This window comes from Canis lupus, chromosome 37 (assembly GCF_003254725.2).
Source record: "Canis lupus dingo isolate Sandy chromosome 37, ASM325472v2, whole genome shotgun sequence".
Lineage (NCBI taxonomy): Eukaryota > Metazoa > Chordata > Mammalia > Carnivora > Canidae > Canis > Canis lupus.
The window spans coordinates 20,616,621-20,638,231 of record NC_064279.1 but is presented as its reverse complement, the minus strand read 5'-3'; the positions used below and the strand labels follow the sequence as shown (position 1 = coordinate 20,638,231).

The 21,611-nt window shown below is 37.5% G+C and overlaps 1 long non-coding RNA gene across 2 annotated transcripts in view; it reads left to right on the top strand.

Annotated features, from left to right (window-relative positions):
- The window catches only part of LOC112656523 (uncharacterized), a 95,340-nt gene extending 78,100 nt beyond the window's left edge, over positions 1-17,240 (top strand). For both annotated transcript variants that reach the window (XR_003134377.2, XR_003134376.2), the window contains one exon: positions 16,318-17,240. This is a non-coding gene — a long non-coding RNA (uncharacterized LOC112656523). The remainder of the gene's footprint in view (positions 1-16,317) is intronic.
- Positions 17,241-21,611: the final 4,371 nt, after the last annotated feature.

Here is a 21,611-nt window from a genome sequence, read left to right as displayed (position 1 = left end):
ACAAAGTTTTCTTTTTAAATGCCTGAATTTAAGAGAAAAAAGAGATAATACTAGAAGTGTTAGAATGAATAAAATTTTGAAGCATTATAAGAAAGACTAAAATTTGGGAAATGCTTTGTTAATTTATTTAATCACCACAACAAATCTGTGAAAGGTGTTGGTGACCTTTCTTTTTTAATTCATGATAAAAGTGAGGCTGGAGAAATGAAGGAGTTTGTTCAAAATTGTACAGGTAATAAGTAGGTGAATTGGTATTTAAACCCAGTACTATATGACTCACAAATCCATATTTCTTTCTTAGTGGGAGTTCGGATTTTTGTTTTTATTTTAGCCTGGGCCAAGACATTTTTTTTTTCTCTCAAATTGAGAAAAAGGGGGAAATTTTCCAGTCTGCTTTAAGATGGATTTCATGTAGTTTTTAATGCATTTATGGTGAGGGAGGTTGGGATTTCTGTGTGTCTCTGAGTTTCTTAGAATCCAGACTCCTCCAGATCTTCTTCCATTACATGGCTTCCCCTGGCCTTCTCTGGTGGCCAACTCCAGATGATGATGATGATGCTTCCCTCTCTGGCCCACAGGGAGGCTTGTTTTGGGTTTCAAACTTTTATGCTTAATCCTTTCCTTATCCAAAGGAGTTAGAAGCCACTGGTGAGGATCTTTCTGATCTATACAATGTGGCAAAGGCATAAGCACTATTTGATGCTTGTTCTGATTTAATTATTTGAAAAACCTCACCTTTATCACACTTGAGTCAGTACTCTCCAATCTTTATAATCAAATGTTTTCTAGTTCACTAAAAAAACAATGTTTTGAATGCTCCTGTATCCCAGTTCTCTTCTAAAACATAGGAAGAGGGTGTTTGGGTGGCTCAGTCGGTTAAGTGTCTGACTCCTGATTTTGGCTCAGAACATGATCTCAGGGTCATGAGATTGAGCCACACAAAGGGCTCCAAGCTCAGTGTGAAATCTACTTGGGATTCTCTCTCTCCCTCTCCTCCTCCAGCTTATGTGCGCTCTCTCTAAATAAATAAATAAAATCTTTAAAAAAATAAAACATAGGAAACACAGTAAATGAAACACAAAAAGCCAATGAATAACATAAGCCAGTCAGAGAAAGATATTTGAACACAAAACCTACAAATATGTATAGACCTAATATATATGTTATTTAGAATCTATATATTAAATATTAGTAAAGTTTTATTTATTTTATTAGACAATCTTAGATATAAAGATGTAAGTTCTAATTTTTCCCCCCTCATCAAAGTGGATGACTTTGTACGTCCTTTGGGTCCACACATCCGATTTTAGAGACCACTTTTTTTTGAGACTGCAAAAACCTAGTGGCCTCAGTGGTTGATATCCTTTCTTGAAGTGTGTATGTATACTTTACACCCATCTCTCCACCACTGTATAACTTTTGCTGTTTCAAAACTGAAACTACTTTTTGGGTCTTTTATTAAGGTCCTGTTTCTTCCTGAGGAACTTGCTCTAGGAAGCAGTTCAGAAGTATTTGAGTGGTTCTGAGCTCCTAAAATAGGAAAACTTTGCCCAGCTCAGGTTACTAGTTGGTAACTCCAGTTACCCAATCAATAAGTGACTTTTTGAGGAAGGGTATTCATTATTCAGTTACCACTTCCAGATCTTCTTTACCCAATATAGTTGCCATGAGCCCAACTACTTCATTTTATAAAAGTAACTTTAATATGCACTAAATATAAAATGAAGACATAGTGTAAAGGGATATTCTTATGCACCAGGCATATTTCAAACTGAAACAGGAAATAGATTAATGAAACAAATGAGCACCAACTCGTTCATTGACAATCATTGCTAGTGATTCTGTAACAAATTTTATCGATTATCTTTCAAGTGTGTGTCACTATATGAAGAAGTAGGGGACAATACAGAAGACTCCATCAGATTCCCTGTCTTTTGAATGAACTCTTTTATCCTGAGTTGATCTGTTCAAGCCAGCCTGCTCTCTCATAACAGTAGTACATGTGATTTTCAGACGTTCCTTTGGCTATTCTCTCTGCTTATTCTGAGACTCTCAAGAGGCAATAACTGCTTTTTATTTATTTATTTTTAATCCATGTTCTATAAATACACCTGGTAATATGACTCACCAACCACTAGCCATCCCACACAAAGAGACAGGATTATTTGGGGCCACAACAATCTGGTTTTGAGGGGGTGCTGTCTGGTTTCACAGCTTTGGCTCCCTCCCCTTCTCACTGGAGTCTTTCAAGGACGCCTCTGAGTGGCTTTACACAATGCAGTGAGGCGTGGTTTTGTCAGAACTTAGGGCAAGGGGAAAAAAAGAAAAAGAAAACTTCCCTCTAGTAAATTGGCAGAAAAACGTTTTCTAAAGGTTACACACCACCCACACATTCCTTTCAAATGATCAAAGCCTTACAAGAGGTCATGGAAGGAGAGAAGAGGAAAGGGGGAGCCTGGAAGAATTTGAAATTCTCTGTACTACAAGTCTTGCTGAATAAGGGACATATTAGGGACTCTTCTTAACTCTTTCTGGAAGATTTCTTGATTGAAGGGAGCAAACACTACCTTGAGTCCATGAACTGATATCTCAAACATGAACAATACATTTATCTCTTTCCTAGGTCTCATTCCAAGTTCTACCAAGTTCTACCTTTTTTTTGGTCTGTTAATTCTTTTAAGTGTTCTTTTCATTATTTTTTTTTTTTTTCAGGTTTAGTTTTCATGGTCCTCTTTACTTCCTGGTTTCAGCAGAATATACTCAACTTGTTATCTTGATATTTCTGGCCCATCCCAAAGCAGGAAGTACTCAACATTTACAAGAAATCTGTTTGGACATGATTTCCTTACCCATTGGTAGTTTTTAAACTCCAGTTTAGTCTTTTGATTTGGCCTTAGTTTTACACTGCATATTGTGTCATTCTCTATAGCTAGATTCTAGACTCCCACTTATTTTCATCAGTTAGCATGAAATGCTCTCTCATCTGAGTTTTCACTGAATTTATACCGTGCTTAGACCTTTGCTCATAATGTAAATTTTACTTTGAGCCTCCCTCGGACATTGTAATCTTCTCAAGGAAAGAGACTTTGTCTTCTCCATCTTTGCATCTCTAACTCTTAGCAAACTGCCTGACAGGTAATGGATACTTAATAAATATTTGTTGAAAGAATTAATAGATTTTTTTAAAAACTTGCAAAGCCCCAGGCATAAATCTGTGGTTTTTCTTGACACTCTCTACCAGGTGCAAGTGGCTAGAGGCCAGAATTTTTGTTGTTGTTGTTTGATCCCTGTTTGCCATTTGGTGCCCTGCCTTCTTCCCAGTTTCCCTGTTGCCTTGGTCCATACACAAACACAAGACTTCTATCACAATACAGAAAACAGATATAAGAAAACCCCTAGAAGGTACTTTAGCTTTTCAACTAAAGGAAATTTTACATCAGGTTTGTACTTGTTTTGAATAAATACACTTTAATTGCATAATGCATATGGTGACTTGCTCATCTCTACAATTGCATGAGTGATATTCCAAGCAAGGTACTTTTGTTCTTGCTCTCCAGAAGCAGGTTCTGTTCTGCTTTCCTGCTGCTGCTGCTGCTGCTTTTGGTATTGATCTTTAGTGTCTGAGCTGTTCTAACTCCAAGTACCTTATTTGACTTTAATTCAGTGCATATTCTTGACCTCTGGCTTCAAGGCATACCCTTGGCTTACAAAGATTTTTTACTGATGCCCACCTTTGGCCTGAAGTTTAGAATATACTTCCTGTTGAAGTCAGAAACTTGCTTTTGAGAGCATGATTTGGTCAGAGTCCCTGTGGTTGCTGTAAGCAATCTGACCCACCTGGAAGATTATGACAGCCTATGCACGAGCTATTAATTTGACATCTTTTCAACACAGCCTAAGTTGGATTTACTGAGTCCTATACTTTTTTTTTTTAATTTTCTCAGCTTAGAACTCAATTTGGAGTATTATAGAATATCATCTTTTCCAAAGTTTATTCATTGATTTATAGATTTTATTTATTTATTAGCGATAACAGAGAAAGAGAGAGAGAGAGAGAGAGACAGGCAGAGGGAGAAGCAGGCTCCATGCAGGGAGCCTGATGTGGGACTCGATCCCAGGTCTCCAGGATCACGCCCTGGGCTGAAGGCGGCACTAAACTGCTGAACCACCGGGGCTGGCCCCAAAGTATTTTAAAGCAGATTTTGAAGATACATTCTTATTTGCCAAAAATGCATCTTTTTCCTAGTGTTTGCAGAGAGAGTTTTTATCGCCTCTCTTCTGTATTCCAAATTCACATTCTCTTCCTTTGAATGAAATCCTAAATTTTAAAGACCAGTGATTCTGGATGCAAAGGAAATGCTGTTTATGTAAAAATGATTCTATTTGTGTCTTTGAGAAATTACCAGAACAGTGTTTCACAACTTATTTTGTACTAAATGTGTACAATTTAAAAAAAATTGTTTTAAGAAGTACAGAATACAGTGTATACTTTTTAGGACAAAAAATGTGTATGTGTGTGAAATGTAGATTTAAATAAAAAAAGGATGCATTTGGGGTAATTGCAATGTTAATTGTGAATATTTTGGGAAATGAATACTTATTATTTTGCTTGTTCAGATGTACTTCTTTTCACCTCTGATCATTTGGTTCTAATGGTGGCTGATAATTAAAATTAGTTCTTCCCCTGGCCTCTGGGAGACTTATGATTCTGGCTCTTCCAGATAGTATATACCAAGGCATTCGGTCCTGGCTTGAGTATGTGACCCAAACTGTGTTGCCCAGGGTCCTTCCCTGATATTTGTTTTACCAGAGTTAGTGATAAAGGCTTCCTATCTTCTCTGGCTACAAGGTCTGAGGCTGTAAGCTCTGAGTTGCCCACAGGTGTGTCCTATACAAAGCCAGGCTGAGAGACAAAAGCTGACACAGTCAGCAAGGCACATATGAGAAGAGAGAATCAGAAGCTACTATGTTGTCCCCAAGTTATGTGACCCTCAGTTGTGCCTATGGTTTCATAACATAAGCCTATGGATTCACCTTCCTCTTCCTTCTCCTCTCTCTCTCTCTCTCTCTCTCTCTCTCTCTCTTTTTTGGTTTTAGGATTATTATCTTTTTTGCTTTTCCTAAAATTTCTATCCTTGACATATCTTGATTTAGATAAGAAAAGGGTTTTGAATTTGTATTTTCCTAAGCAAAACTATTGTTCAAGAAAGGAAAACATGTTGGGGTGCCTGGGTGGCTCAGTGGGACAGGCATCCTACTCTTGATTTCAGCTCAGGTCATGATTTCAGGGTCCTGGTACCATGCCTCCTCTTGGGCTCTGCACTTAGCACAGAATCTGCTGTCTCTCCCTCCTGCTACTTGCACACATTCTCTTTTTCTGTCTCTCTAAAATAAATAAATAAAATCTTTAAATTAAAAAGAGAAAAGAAAGGGATACATGCATACTTAAAATTCAGAAATAAAAAATAATTTATTTCATACTTAACCTATACCAAATAATAACCTGTATCATTAAAGGAATTGTTTGTATATTGTTTTTAAAATCAATTCCTTATATTAGACTGAGATGTAATTTGGTTTTTAAAATACCAAGACTTTCAGATATTAAAGTTTATTTCAATCAGAGGATCCTATTTCTACTTTGAAGAGTTCATGAAAAAAAAAAAAAAAAAAAAAACATTGTCCTACTTTGTCTCCTAAAAAAGATGGTTTTGGATAACACCCACTTTACATAAGTCTTACACATGGAGCCCTTCCCCTACAAAGGTAGTTCTCAAAATGTCATCTCAGCCTTTGTAGATATTAGAACAACTAATCCTTATGGATGTTGATGAAATCTCTTTAACACGCGTAATTAGGCTGTAGTCTCTGGGTCAGATGAATCTTGCCAAACTTTTTATGGCATTTCTTGTTTAAGCTCCCCTTAGTGTACTCTTTGGACATCTTTTCAGGGTGACTCAGTTTTTATAGGCAGCAACTAATATTCAATGATCACTAAGTCCAAATTCCTAGATTGTATTTCTTTGGTGTTTAAGACTGGTTTGTCCAGCTTTATCAACAGGCTAACATAACTGTTCATGACCTCATTAAGCAGCTAAGCAAGTGTCAAGGCTGAATACCTCTGGCATTGTCCATTACTCAGCTATGTTCCTGTGGCACAGAACTCCCAATGACTGCCTACAAAATTCTGCGTGTTTCACAACTGCCAATGCAGGTGTCCTTTGTATTGTACGTGGCCCTATTTCAGAATATGATGCAATGAAAATTGCTATCTGGTGAAAAACATTCTATTTTCTCTTCCTCAAGGATAGCTGCCTGTTAGCTAAGGCACCAAGCAGGATTTCTGGGTAAATTTTTGTGAATAAGCATGTATGGGTTTGAGGTGACTTCTGACTGGTCTCCATGTCTGCTTATTCCTCCAGATTTTTAAAAAATGCTGCACTAAGTTACATATGTAGTATCATTCTTAGTAAATATGGGCAAACATGGCAAGGGTAAAAGGTATATCAAGAATTCCAATGTTAAAGTGACTTTACAGACTATCTATTATAGATAAAGCTCCTACCTTGTAGTTTGAAGCATGTGGTTAAAAAATAAAGTGCCTTAAAAAAAATAAAGTGCCTGAATTAATGCTTCCTAAATTGTTGATTATTTATGTCCCCCTAATTTCCAGAGGATTTTGGTACCTATGTGTGAAAAGCTACAAGAACATTTTACTAATAAAATAGTATTAAATAGGGACACCTAGGTGACTCAGTGGGTTAAGTGTCCAACTCTTGATCTTGGCTCAGGTCTTGATTTCAGTGTTGTAAGCTCAAGCCCTGCATCGGGCTCCACACTGGGCATGGAGCCTACTTTAAAAAAAGCTAAAATAAGATTAGACAATATTAGAACCCAAGAGTGAGGCACCTGGGTGGCTCAGTGGTAGAGGGTCTGCCACTGGCTCAGGTTGTCACCCTGGGATGAGTCCTGCATCAGGCTTCCCACAGGGAGCCTGCTTCTCCCTCTGCCGAAGTCTCTCTCTCTGTGTGTCTCTCATGAAAAAATAAAATCTTAAGGAAAAAAAAAAAAAAAGAACCCAGGAGGTATGGCATTTGAGCAATGAATATCCTAGAAGAATTTTCTAGAAGGGAATTGCAGTAAGTTCCCATCATTTTTTTTTAATCTATAAAGGAGAAATTAAACTTTTGTTGAGAGAGGCAATGGGAGAATAGAATGGACCAAAGTGAATTCTGATCTACATTCTGCCCTTCACTCACAGTTTACTTTAGACAGATTGTAACTTACCTGAGCTGTTCTCTATGTATCTATAAAATGAATATAACAATACTTATCTCCTCCTCGTGAACATCTGACAAAGAATAAAATAAAACCAAAAAAGATGTGACACATAGGTGTTTTCAGTAAATTTACTTATCTCCTGCCATTGTTCTAAACTCTAAAATGAATTTATTGCAAAGTTTTTCTACAAGGGTCAGTGATCAGCATTTTTGTAGACATGTCGTCATTGTCTATATTAAGGAGACCTGAGGATGAGAAATTAAAGCAGCTCTATAGGAAGTCATCTCCTGGGAGGGAGTTAGCATGAGTTGGTCCAACTTGGCACTCTCTGGCTACCTCAAAAGGTAGAACTTTGAGATGGGATGGGAATAGGTGTTCAGTGTGCACCTGAGACAATCCCTACCATTAGCAATGGCCTCAGGCCAACTTTTGATAAAAGCCCAAACACTGAGATTGCTGAGATAGAGAAACTTTTCCTTCAAGTGAGATGAATTTTAAACAGAGTACTTACTAGTTTTATTTCTCATGATTGATGAAAGTATGCAAATGAGATAATTAACATTCACACAGTCTGTTAGTAGCTTGGTGTTTATGTCACTAGCCTGGTGCTCCCATTGCTATCAGAGGATGTCAGCCTAGTGTCTCCAGTATGCTCATGGATGTGTCTCTTCACATACTTTGTGTCTGGTGGCCTTGTTAATGTGCATCGCCAACAAAGTCACTTGAAAATATTTGGTGTCCACCACTGCCAGTGAGGGAGCATAACTCTCAAGTATCTTCTGCCTCCAAAGTGGAAAATCCTTGAGGTACTACTAACTTTCTGTATTCTCTGCAGTTCTCATAGCTCCGAAGTGGTAGTGTGGTCTGACAGAAATAGGAAGAATGCTCCAGAGCTAAGATCAGGAGCTGAGATATACTAATTCCACTACTGCATTCCTTCTCGAGTACCTTGGACCACTCTCTCCATCTTGTGACCTTCCCTGTCTTTACTCCCACCCCAGAAAATGAGCTCATGCTAAAAGACCAACATTGTAGTATTGGCAGTAGTAGGGGAGCCACCATCTTGTAGGTCATTGGGTTACTCAGTCTTCTGCCCAGTCAAGTCACTTGGTTAAATTTCTACTACACTGGGAAAATTGTTACCATGTAGCAATCTTCTAAAATTTCTAAGGCAAGTTCTTTGCATTTTGAAATTTGAGAACCATTGGTTTGTGGGACTCTCTGATGGCTGTGAGTCTCTTGCTGTCTTAATTTTGCAAGAAGAGAGATTTCCTTTTTCTGATTCCAAGCTTGGTTCACAGTTGTTTGGGTATGACAGAGGTATCCACGGCAGGCAACCTGCTCGGTTCCCACATTCCCAGGACTGTGCTGAACCTCTGCAGTGAGTCTGGGCATCAGAAGCAGGAAGGACTGTCCATGAACTAACTCTGCAGAAGCATTTTACAGCCCAGCTGACTGTCAAATACAGTTTCTGAAATCTGTGACCACCACCTGATAGCTTTCCTTTGTTTTATTATCCAGGTTTGCACTTTGCTTTTCCAGTCCAGTGAAATGATTAAATAGGGAGCTCTGAGACAACCCTTATTTGTCCTCACAATGACAACATCAGCAGGATGTTTTATTTTCAGGCTATTTGGAATAGGTTTCTCTTTTTTCCCATTTTGGGCTCTTCTCTGAAATTCCTACTTTTCTCTAATAGACATTTGCTCCACTGAGTTCCAGGAACTGCTTCTGGAGTGCTGAGAATCAGCACAGACACTGCTGTGGAATCTGCAGAATGGCTTTACCTGGAGATGAATGATATTCCCTCACAGAAATCCAGATGGCTGGTGAACAGAAGCATTCAGTAAACATTTGGATAGCTACGTTGTTAACTTAGCCGAACTTATCAACTGGAAGCATTATAAATGTGTACCTACATGCACTGAAATTGTGTATTATTATTGGGGGTTTTACTGGAAAGGAAAAGAGGATTGCTAAATCAGTTGGCAAGGTCCTTTGATTAACAAAATGAACAATGCAAACTTTTAGCAACCTGCACATACTTACAATCTCAGTGGGCACACAATTTTTCATCTGTAAAACACTGAATCTAGCCAATGACACCCTTGATACTCTTTATTTGCTTTTCTCATCATGGGTCTTAACAAACTCCAGTGTACTAACTGGACATTTACTCTATGTGGTAGCTGTTCTAAGCTCATACTTGTATTACTTTATTGACTATTTACCAAAACCCTGTGAAATAGGTACTGTTTTTTTTTTCCTTCTGCATTTTATAAATGAGGAAATCCTAAAAAGAAATGAGCTTGAGTAATTTGTCCTACAGCTAGTAAGTGACGTAGCTGAAAGTGAACCTGACTCTAGAGCTGAGCATGAAAACATTGCAGCACATTGCCTTTACGCAGATCACTTTATAGAATAATTTTTAAAATAGGAATATTAAAGACTGGCTGTTACTAGAAACCATGTAATCATTCACGAAATGCTGTAAAATAATTTTCCTATTCTAACAATTCATTTTACTTGACAATTTATAGATAAGAAATGTCTGTTTCAGATAAAATTTAAAAAGGGTTTTAAGGTATTAGAATTTGGGGTGAATATCTTCTTCCTCTATATATATTTTTTTAACTTCTGTGAAGTAAATTTTAAGCTGTGTTCTTCAGATTCCCTTTAATGGCTGGGGATGGGAGTAGGAAGCATGTGGATAGGTTCCTTCAAGTTTTAACATGAATGGAGTTTATCTGCTCTACATCTTAGGCTTTCAAATAAAATCCTTGTTGAAAACAGGATTGCTCTACTAAAAAAAAAAAAAAAGTTTAAAATGCCTAGATTGGACAGTATTCAAAAACTGTTCATTGAGAACCTCCTATGACTATGAATCAGCTTGAATTTGGCCATCCTGCCAATGCAGATGTTTGTATATCAATACAGTCCAAAGACTCTTGAGTGCTTAACCTTTTTCAAGTACTGGGGTTGACACAGAAATGATGAATTAAATCTCAAGGAGCAGAAAGTTTCCCCGGGGAACAAATGTAGATAGAGCAATATAAAAACCCGACATAATGCATCTTAAATGAGATTGCAGAAGATGCTTTGGGGCTTCTTGTTATATGGCATGCTGAGAATAAAAGTTTACCTGGCACATCCCCCAACAGCTATAAAACCTCATATCAAGACAAAGTATGCAAAAGAGAATGGCATTTTAAAGGTTTTGAGGCTGGGAGAGGTGGTTCAAAGATTTTGTGCCTACAGTAGGGTTTTGACAGGTGCAGGTGAGGAGAAGAGGGTTACAGGCAGAGGGAAGGCAGGAGCAAAGGTGTGAGCATTTAGAAGTATGAAGTCAGTGTTTAAGAGGGTTGAATGTCAAGAGACAAGAAATGGTAGTGGGAGGATGAGGCAGGTTGGGACAGATTTGTAGTAGGAATGTTATGCTGAGGGGTTGGTTTTTCTGCTCTACTATGAATAGGAAAGAACAAAATTCTTAAATTTGTTTTTTGGGAAGATAGGTATCCTGACAGTGTGGAGGATGGATTAAAGGAAAGAGATCAATTGAGAGATTGGTTTAGATTGAATCAGAGAGAATAAAGCCCGGAACTGGGGAGTGGTTATGAGCTATGAGCCTTTTGATTAGAGAAGGTAGGTTTTGATGAGAGAGCCAGGATTATGTTCCATCATTAATAAGTTGCTACTTAATTTAAAAAAAAAAAAAAAAACTTTGTTTCGGTTATGATATTGAGTTGCATAAGCAATTCAAAGATTGTGGGGTAATTGTCACACAATAGCTTTCTGTGCTCTAAATATATCTAATCAATAGGGTAGATACCTTTAGCAAAGTTGTACACCTATTACAGGTTTTATATAAGGGCACCTTTTATATATGTTTGTAAGTGATTTTTCTTCTATCCACAACCTAGTACTAGCACTTGAAATTGCTTTATAGATATGCCTGACAGTGATTTCTCAAGTCTGTTAGCTGGTAAGATAAAAATGAGTGTTTAAATATGAAGCAGTTTGCCCTTTTAAATTTTGCTACTTCTACAAATGGACCTTTTTTCCCTAACAGTTGGCTTTTCCAATTAGATAAATATTTAATGTGTGTCCAAAGGAGACTGACAGTGTCAGTTCCCTTACAGTGGCAAGGACTTGGGTCTTTCACATTGATTTAATCTCATTTTAACACTGACTTGGTAAATTTTATTGAAAGCATTTTTGGCACCCGTGGTGGTTATGGTAGTAATGCGGTAGTGGTTGTTTTCAGGGAACATTTAACCTAATTTTTTAAACATGGAAGAGTCAAATTGTAATTTGGAACAGAGAGTGAAATGGCTGTAGTGGAGCTCTGTAAGGGCTCTCAGCACTATTTACAGTGACTGTATAACTAAAGAGGGAGTAACTGATCATTGATATGTCAAAAACAGCAAAGCAAAGGAGGAATCAGGAAGAGTTATTCTTTTAGATTTCTTATTGTATTTTTCTTACTGCATTTGAGAAGGGAGCTCTGTACAGTATTTTAACTAATTGGTATTTGTTTACAATAGACTCGTATCTTTAAAATTTCACTATGATATCTAAATTTTCTTTACTGATAATGTATGGAATATGAGACTATCCCCTTTTAAGAACAAACTTTTAAGTAGCATAGCTCTTGACATTCCTCTTTAATTGTTTTCCTGTTGCCATGTTTCACCTTCTTGTTTGTTTTCCTTTCTGAAACAAAACAAGACAAAGCAAAAAAGACACAATTCTGTATCTAGCAATTCTTCCCCCTGTTCATTCTAGTCTCAAATATGTATAGACACTGAGTGCCATGATGCCTTGCAGGAAGAGATTCTTCTAAATTTCTGAAGAGTTTTTCTGTGATATATTAGCTCTTCTAAATCTCTGTGCTTCTTGTTGGTTTCTAGACAGTTCAATTAAAAGTCAGATGAACCATCTACAGCTAAACATACCCAAATGATTTCATGTTTATCCTCTAGGACCTGTACTTCGTTTCCAATTTCCCTCAACCACATTAATGGTAATTCCTTTCTACTTCATTCTGTATCCTTTCTTAATGTGGAACTTTGCAGAAACAATCCTTTCGTTCTGTTTCTCATTGCAGCAATTGCCTGATATCTTATTATGCATCACTGTCAGCCCGGTTTTCCCAAGGTATTCAGTGTATGGGAGACAAAAGACAAAATGGTCTGGAGACAGCACTTACTGAAGTAGGCACAAGCTTTATTGATGACTTTGGTTTAAGAATCTCTTCCAAGCAAAGCTGTCTCCTGATACACTCTTCGGAGAAGAGAAGTGAGCTCACATTCAAGCACACTGTCCACGTACACTGCTATCAGTATACCCTGTGTGCACCTCAGTCTCTACCTCCTCCCATCCCCACACTAGAGTCCTGTTGCTCCCCTCTGGCTTCTCCTCCCCGCAACCCTCCTTCCCCACCTCCCCATTCCATTCTTGACGCTTGGTTTCAAAGCCTTCATGTTGTCAGAATCCCTTTCTGATGCCTTGTCCAGGAAGCTGGAATCTGCATCATCCGTCTGAATTAACAGTACATTTAGATAAAGGAGATAAGATCATGATTTAAATAGGAATCTGCCCCCAGCTTCTTCATTTCTCTGGATAATTACGAAACTAAATCACTGTGATAAAAATCAGTATCTGGAATCCTCATACTTCATATTACAGAGATTGGTAGATACTCAGTAAATACTGGCTGATGGAATGAATGAATGAATGAATGAGTGAGTTTATTGGAATTGAGCCCCACCATCTTCCTCCCATGTTCAGTTTTTTAAATTCCACTGGAAAATCAGTGGCAGAATTGGAGGCAATGGGTAGAAGTAATGTCCAGCTCTTTTCCATTTGTTTTTTATATATGGTATTTATATTATTTTTAAAGATTTTATTTATTTATTTGAGAGAGAGAGAGAGAGTACAAGTGGGGTGAGGGACAGAGGGAGAAGCATACTCCCTGCTTAGCAGGGAGTCCAATGTGGGGCTGGATCCCAGAACTCTGAGATCATGACCTGATCCAAAGGCAGATAGATGCTTAACCGACTGAGCCACCCAGGCACCCTGTATGGTATTATTTAAAACAGATGGATATATAAAGGATTCCTGGCTTTTTAAGTTCCTCTGCTTTCTATTGCCTAGACATAAAAGGGCTTCTGTAATTTCATCTTCTGGCTTTAAAGGAGCCCAGTTGGTTACATGAAGAAAAAGATAACTAGGTCTTATGTTAAGACTTAGAATAGTGGTGAAAATTGAAAATCTTCTTACACCTTGGTTGATGGCAAAGATGAGAGAAATAGTCAATTTAGGAGAGGTATAAGAAGTACAAGTTGTATTCAAATGTTTTTTCTTTTTGGCTCGCTGCTTCTGGTGCTCGGGGCAGGACTCCTAAAACACTGATGACTGTGTTCATTCTCACAGTGGTACAGGGCTTTGTACTCTGCAAAGCGTGTTCACACACATTTCTCTTTGATTCTTGTAACAACACCATGAGCCTTATCTCCTGCCACTTTCCCCCTTGGTGTAGCCACATGAGTCTTTTGCTGTTCTTGGACGTCAAACTCCTCCTTGCCTTGGGGCCTTTGCACATGTTTTCCTTTTGTCTTGGAATGTTCTCTCCAACCCCTACCTTCCCACCCTTTTTTCTTAAATATCATTCCCTAAGGAGATGTTCTTTGTTCTCCTGGCTTAAGCTACATTTTCCTGTTGTTGTTGTTGTTGTTATTTGTACCCCTTCCTTTATCTTTACTACAACTTAAAAAAAATGTAGCTTCATATTATTTGTATATTTGGATGTTTATCTTCCTTTCTAAATAAATGACAAGCTGCCTGAAAATAGGGACTATACCTAGCATATCATCTACTGCTCTCCCTAGTGCATAGTAACTACTCAGTAAACGTTAGATAAGTTACAGCAAAGCAAGAATGTGAGTGCTTGCCTCACAGTCATAAAATGAGACTCCAGTGGGTTACTTGATTTACCCACCCCTCATAGGTAGAAGTGATAGAAATGGAAATCAGCCAGGACTTCTGATTACAATTTAATGGCAGGATTTCCTTGATTTTTTTTTTCAATATCAGTTCCTATTATCTCCATGAAATAGTTGTTTGGGTTAATATCTAGGGTGAATAAGCAGCTAGAAGTGGTCAGAAATGTTGGCGAAGATACCAGCTTGTAGTCGATTTCTCATTTTCCTGTATATCTCTCTCAGAAGAGGTCTTTTCACAGACAAATTTCAGTTGGTATGCCATAGTTTCAACATACCAACCCAAAGAAATTCCCAATACTAAATGCTGTTCACATGACATGAAGAAGACATCCCAGAAATTTTAAAAAACAAAATTCATGCTTTTAGAGCTTATTTGGACAAAATTCCCAAGAATCACAAAGGAAGGGTACCTTGGGTAACACCTGTTGAATCCAATCTGTATTACTATATTTTTGGGATTTTTTTAGTGTACCTGGAAGTACTACAAAATACCTGATCATATTGGTTTTTGCAACTTCCAAATGCTGATCAGTAGGTTTGTATTTTATTCATTAGTGGTTGCTAAGGATGTGCATTTTTTCTAAGTGTGGGCATTCTCCACGGCAGCTCTCAACAAATACCCTCCAGCTGAAAGTGGATGTGTCTGGCATTAAAATCACTAGCATTCAGGCTGAATCAGAGCCCTGTGTTTATGGGTAGATCACCTCATCTCTCATGCTGCCATTAGCGACTTGCATTCCTGAGAGATGGAATAAGCCATCTGAGTCAACAGAGCCCCAGCTATTTCTGAATGTTGGTGTGGCCTTTTTGATAGGTTTTCATAAGCTTTTATTTAACTTAATAATATCATTCTAATATTTACTTAATTATTAACCTTAAAATCTAAACACATACCTGCTTTTTTTCACTTTAGGTGCTTTCAGTCTTTTGAATTTTATTTCATTTTTTAAAAACTCAATCTGAGACTATTTATCCAGACTGTTAACTGCAGCCTTACATTTTCAAGGGATTGTGTATTTTAGTTGTTTATGTCAGGTTTTAATATTTTGGGGGGCAGGGGTGGGATTTTATCTTTTAAATACATGACCATCAATTTAAAATTTAATTTAAAAAAGAAAGAGATATTAAACAATTTCAGATATCCTAGGATTCTCAGATAATCTAGAATTGTTTAGAATCTCAAAAATATAGGGCTTGAGATGAAATCTAACTAAAAATTAGGTTTTGCAAAGGAGAAGAGGAGGGAAGAGGGAATTCCAGGCTTGTGTCATATGGCCTCAATCATATGAATGGTTTGGCTTATTCAGGAGTCTGAGAGAAGTTAACCTGGGCTGCAGCAAAGCTGAAATTGATTGAACAGGTAAAGTGGTGCCCATATTATGGAAAGACTGTATCAGTATTATTTTTAAAAAATCCTACCGAAGTATAATACATGTAATTATATTTTACTTTTTTGAATTGAGTATTGATTGCTATTATAGTTTAGTTTTATCTCTCTCTTTCTTAGAAAACAATGGGATAACCTAAGTTGTTCCTCTTCCTTGGATGATATGTATAAAGACCCTGTGTCTCATGAAAATGATGAGAGGAGTAGGTCTATAAAGGAGGAATGGGAATGTTTTACAAAATCTTCAAATAGCACAGGATCGTACAATGAAGGATTTGTGAATTCCATGTAATAAATCCTGGCATGATAGTTTTATGAAATATAAGAGCTTACCCTGAGGAAGGGGAAGTCAGTGACTTGTGCCTCAGTTCAGACCAGAGCCAAGGGGAACAAAGTGAGGCAGCTGGGTGTTTGGACACTATGGATGTCACACAGTTGGCATCTTCTAATTTAGATCCAGGAGATTTTACACACATTGGTGCCTATTTGTCTTCATGATGTTACAAACAAGCACAATATTTGATATTGAGTTGGAACTCAATACATATTTATTGAATGGGTAACTAAATGAAGACTTGATTTGATGGCACTACAAATCCATTTTGAATGTCCCTAATCAACTTTCTTTTCCATTTGTTTCAACAGCTTTTTGACCTTCTTCATCCTTCTGAAGCCCAGAGCTTTGCTGTTTTGATGCTCATTCTTGTTTCCTCCTTCATCGAAGTGATAGAGGTTATCAGCTGGGAATCCTCCATAATATTCTCTTCCACCTCCCCAACACCCTCACTGAAAGGCATAGTTACATCTAAAAAATTATTTTGTTTTTTTTTTCCTTTATTCATGTAGAAGAACTGTCCCATCAGGTCTCTTTCTCAGAGACTTCTCAACATCAGTCAGGCAATCCATCTGACTCTTTTTCCTGTGCTTTCAAATTCTCAAAAGTCTTAAATTTAATATATAATATTAAATTAAGGATGAGAAATGAAAGCTGAGAAAGCAAATATATATTTAATATATATTGTGATCGTAATATGAACAACTCCTCTATTACCTCCACGATGTTATGGCAGAGAATAGCATGAGAAACTTCCTGTAGGAAGAACACTGAGGAGATGACCCTTAGCTAAGACCTTTCAAAAGAGGTGTTAGTCACAGAGAGAAGGGGTGGGGAAATGGACTAAATAAAAGCTCTAAGGCAAGAGTTTCATATGTGACAACAATTCAAAGAAGGCTGTGGTGGCTAGGGCATAGACTGGTTGTCAGCTTCTCTTGTCCCTGTCCAGTTTCTTTGGGTCCATGATACATATTTGGAAGAAGAGCCAGAGAGGCAGAACTGGAGAAGCAGGACAAAAGAAAAGGGGAAAGAAAATACCAGGAATTTTACCAGGAATGGGGCCTCTAGGAGAGGTTTTAGAGTTTAAATTTTGAAAGACCCAAACACATCTCTGGGTAGAATAGATTTGGAGAGAAGAAAAAGAGGAAGTTTAGTGATATAGTATTATGGATTTATGAGTTAGATTCATAATAGTGGTTTTTGAGCAACAGAAATAAATATAATGCTTTTAAAATTAATATTTGTTGTTGATCCACAGTTCTTAGAACTTGTTTGTCCTAGGCTATGCTGTATGAGTCTTTGATTTTATTATGGTTATACAAAGGAAATTATAACCCGATAATTTGAAAATATTTGCTGTTTTCTTATATTAGAAAGTTAAGAAGTTTGGAATCAATGGTCCGATGCTTAGCAGAGCATCTTCATAAGGCTTTCAATATGAAGATATAGGACATGCTAGTTGTTTTTTTCTCTTTCTTTTCTTCTTTCTTTATTAGATTCCTTTGTATAAGAAAATTCCTTTGCATAACAAAGTAGAGAAGATAGGGAGGCAGAGAAAGAGGGAAGATGGAGTCTGGAGAGCCAAAGAGATGTGGGTAATAAGCAAGGAAGAAAGGTGTACAATCAGAAGGAAGTTTCTCTTCCCTTAGGGAAAATCTGATGAATTTTTAGTTTGGTGTTGTTTAATGTTCAGTTTAAGCTGGTACCTGTACTGCACTATGCTCCAATTTCTGCTACCTTGAATCATTAGGAAACTTTGGTTACCAGTAACAGCATTTTGTAAGTAGTGCTTTGGAGATTTGGGGAATATAGTCAATGTCCACATGGTGTAAAGGAAGACAGTAATGGACACAGAAGTACAGAAGGCAGAGAGGACATAGATAATTCAGTGAAAGCAAAAATATTAGACAAAGAAGTGAGTAGGAGATGGTAAACATTTCGACAGTCTCCATAGATTTGGGGTAGTGTGAGGGAGGCTGGTTTTCCCACATAGTATGAGATGGATAGTCATGTAATCCCATTAAATAGTGAAGAAAATACTGACTTCAGATGTCAGGAGACCTTAGGGACATCCAGGTGACAGGAATACGAAGTTCCCAAATAGATGACTTCAACTCAAAGATAAGACATTAGCTTTTAATGCTGAAAAACTGTATACTTAGTTCCAAATTTGCCATATGCAAGCAATGGATATTCCCTGGCAGCCTTCACAGGGTGATTGTATTGTATCATAATCTATCAGTGTCCAGCACAGTTTAGAGAAGCAGCAATCTCTGATCTGTGATCTCTGATCTGTGGCAGAGTTGATTGCCATAAGTGGCAAAAAAAAAAAAAGAAAAATTCAGGCGGTGGAATGTGGTACATGGGTTTTTTTGGGGGGGGCGGTGGGGATGGGATGAGGAAGTAAAGTTTAAAGCAAAACATTTATTTCCCATAATTCAATAGGATGAAGAAGGCTAATATTTGAAAGATGACACCAGGTTATTATCAGTTGCTATTTCTTTGTGTATGGATTCTATGTGGGGGTCATAATCACAAAATTCTAGAGCTGGGAGAAACTTCCATGATTATGGCAGTGACTACTAATGACCCACCCAAAAGCCATTCCCCCTCTTTGCCTTCCTAACAGAAGTGGTAGTGGCAGCGTACTCAGCTGGAAGGGTATGCTCCTGTCCTATTTCCTTGGAGATAGGCAGACAGTGAGTCATAAGCAGTCACTGGGAAGGGCTTTGGAGATCATTTAGGAGGGCAGTGCCTTCCTTCTGCCTGGAACATAGATGTGCTGCCCAAAGAGGCAGTAAATATTTTATAGCCGTGAAGATTCAAGCCATGCAGCCAGGATGATGAAACAGAAGAATAAAGGCCAGGGGAATCCAGGACATTGTAAAACTGCAAAATCTGTACCAAGACCTCTTTTACCTAAGAGGAATAAACCAATTTTGGTTGTATCTTGATTTTTAGGAACTGAACACAATCCCTAACTGATACAGTGATTATTTAGTAAGGATTTTCCATTTGTATGTAAGGAGGCACAGAGAACTCAGGCCAGTCTCCCCTCAGTGGTATTCCTGGGATATTATGTGTGTCCAACATGAAACTCTAGCAGTTTACTCTAACATAAAATCCGGTGGATGTTTCTCTGAGACATGCTTATCAACAAGTCAGAACTTCAGATTAGATACATGCCATCCAAAATCCCATTGAAATTCTTATTTATAGTTATATGGGAAGGATGGATTAAGAATACAGCCCTCCTGGTAAAATCATGAACACTGAATCACAGTGCTTCATTCTTTCATTCATTGATATATATCCATTTCTGCTGCCATGGTTCACCATAGGCTCTTATTTTCCTTGCACTTGGACAAATGTAACAGCTTCTTGCCTCTTAAATTTACCTCTCTTCATTCTGTAAAGCTTTCACAGATTAATTTACAATGACACGTTTTTCCCTCTGTATAGAAATTCACAGTAGATTCCCATTTCCCATTAAAATCCAAACTCATTAGCCTGGAAATTCTTGGATTTTCTATGCATCACTGTTCTTTTTCCTCTTTCAAACCTTTGCTCAGACTCTCTTTTTTACCTTTTACTTCACCTCCTGGGTTCCAACTGTCTCTCAAGGTTCAGGTCTGTAGCCAATCTAAAGCCAAGGTTCCCCTTTTTCAACGCCGTTTGCGATGGAGGCACTCATATTTGGCCCATATCAGTTGATATGGCACCTTCCTCACTGAGTTTCTCACATCCTCCTGCAGTTTCCTTTCAGCTCTGTTTCTGAGATGATGTAAACATTGCATTTGTTAAAAGTAACAATTTGGATGATTTCAACTGTTTTATCATCCTAGCCACCTAACTTACTTTAGTCCCCAGGGAGAATCAGATTTCTTGTCAGAAAGAGAAAAAAAAAAATATGGTAGGCTAGCTGAAAAGTTGGTAGAATTTAACTAAATTGCCATTTTTATATAATATAAATTACACTTTAAATTTACAAAGTATGTGAGAGGCTTACATAAAATACATAATGCTTGCTGGTTTATTGAACTGATGCTTTTTTGTTATTTTTTTTAAAACCAATGTGTGCTTAATTGAACCCAGTAGTGGATTAGCACTGCAGAGGGTTGACAAAAATGGGCATGCCAACACATACATTTCATGCAAGTTATATTTTATTATGAGAAGCTGCCAGAATACAGGGACATGAAATTGGGGAAGTGTGGAGGGTGTGACTCTCAAGTCTCTGCTCTTCCTCAGGGCTTGGGAGGTGAGGTGCTACTAGGTCTTGCATAGCCCTTGTGGCATTTGTTAAGTTTTTTGTACCTCAGCATCATCACACGAAAACTCAAGTAGGAGTTACTTTATATGACTCCCAACAATTTTCTTTATTGTATCACCTCATCTGGCCCTAATATCTTGACCTCCTGTACAATCTCCTATTCAGATCAGATTTGAGTGACACTATTGCAGTTATGTGACAACAATTTTAAGAGAGTGGACAGTGAGTCAACCTGTGTTTAAGACTTAACAGGAATTGAGTGCCATGAGTTGGCATGGGGCTTTTCACTGTTTGAAATATAGTTATCCTCTTCTGTTTATGATATGTGTGTGTTTATACAAATTTACAAATAATCTATTACCTATATATCCATATACACATGCATACATATTAATACTTTGAAGAAGGTAAAGAATGTTTATCCCAAATATCCGTATGTATATTTGTTTGTGTATGTTTAAAAAAAGCCATAAGCTACTTGTGTGTGCATAGGCATCACCTTAATAAGTTATCACATTATCTTCGTTATTGTTTGCTCTTCTGGGAGAATATAATGGCAAAATAGCTACTAAGGATGGGGCAGCTTTTTGAGTTATAAGGATGTTTGTATTTTAAAATGACATTGAGGATTAATTTCCCTTATGATCACCTGTTATTGTTTTGCTCAGCCTTTGATATGACAGAAAAACACAATAAGTTAGATTTGATTTAAAGATCCTGGTATCAAGTCAACTGAAAATCAATGTGTCCTGAGAGAAAGTAATAAATTTGTGAAACAAATTTAGAAAGCATGAGATTTTGTTCCCTCTGCTAAATCTAGAGACTTTAAAGGGATTCACTTGGTCTCTTGACTAATAAGTGGACCAGTTTGTTTCTCTATAGTGCTCATCTTACCCAGTAGCTTTTCCTTATTGAATTCTTCTATACTCTTATTGGAACACAGACCGTATTGTTCCCTTTAGTGTATGTTGTTCTTAAAGGGGGGGAAACATGTTCTTTTCAGGACTATGCACCTGGCAATCATACATTATCAAGGAATGAACGTCTTTTAAGCTGTGTTTTCACATAAAATTTACTTAAAAAAAAACTATATAAGATAGGCAATTACAAAACCCAGTAATTGTGTCAGATTTTGCCTCCGACTTTGTGTTTGAATTGAGTTGCATTGAGGTGAGGATGCATTTTAGGGTACAGTATATAAACTGAATGAAACTATAGTGCAGCACATGCAAAGCAAAGTGGAAACACAGTGGACCAGTTTGCCATGTGCATGACTTGTTAGCAGGTATTCATAATTGAAAACATATATGTGAAAGAGATGGTAAGAATTAG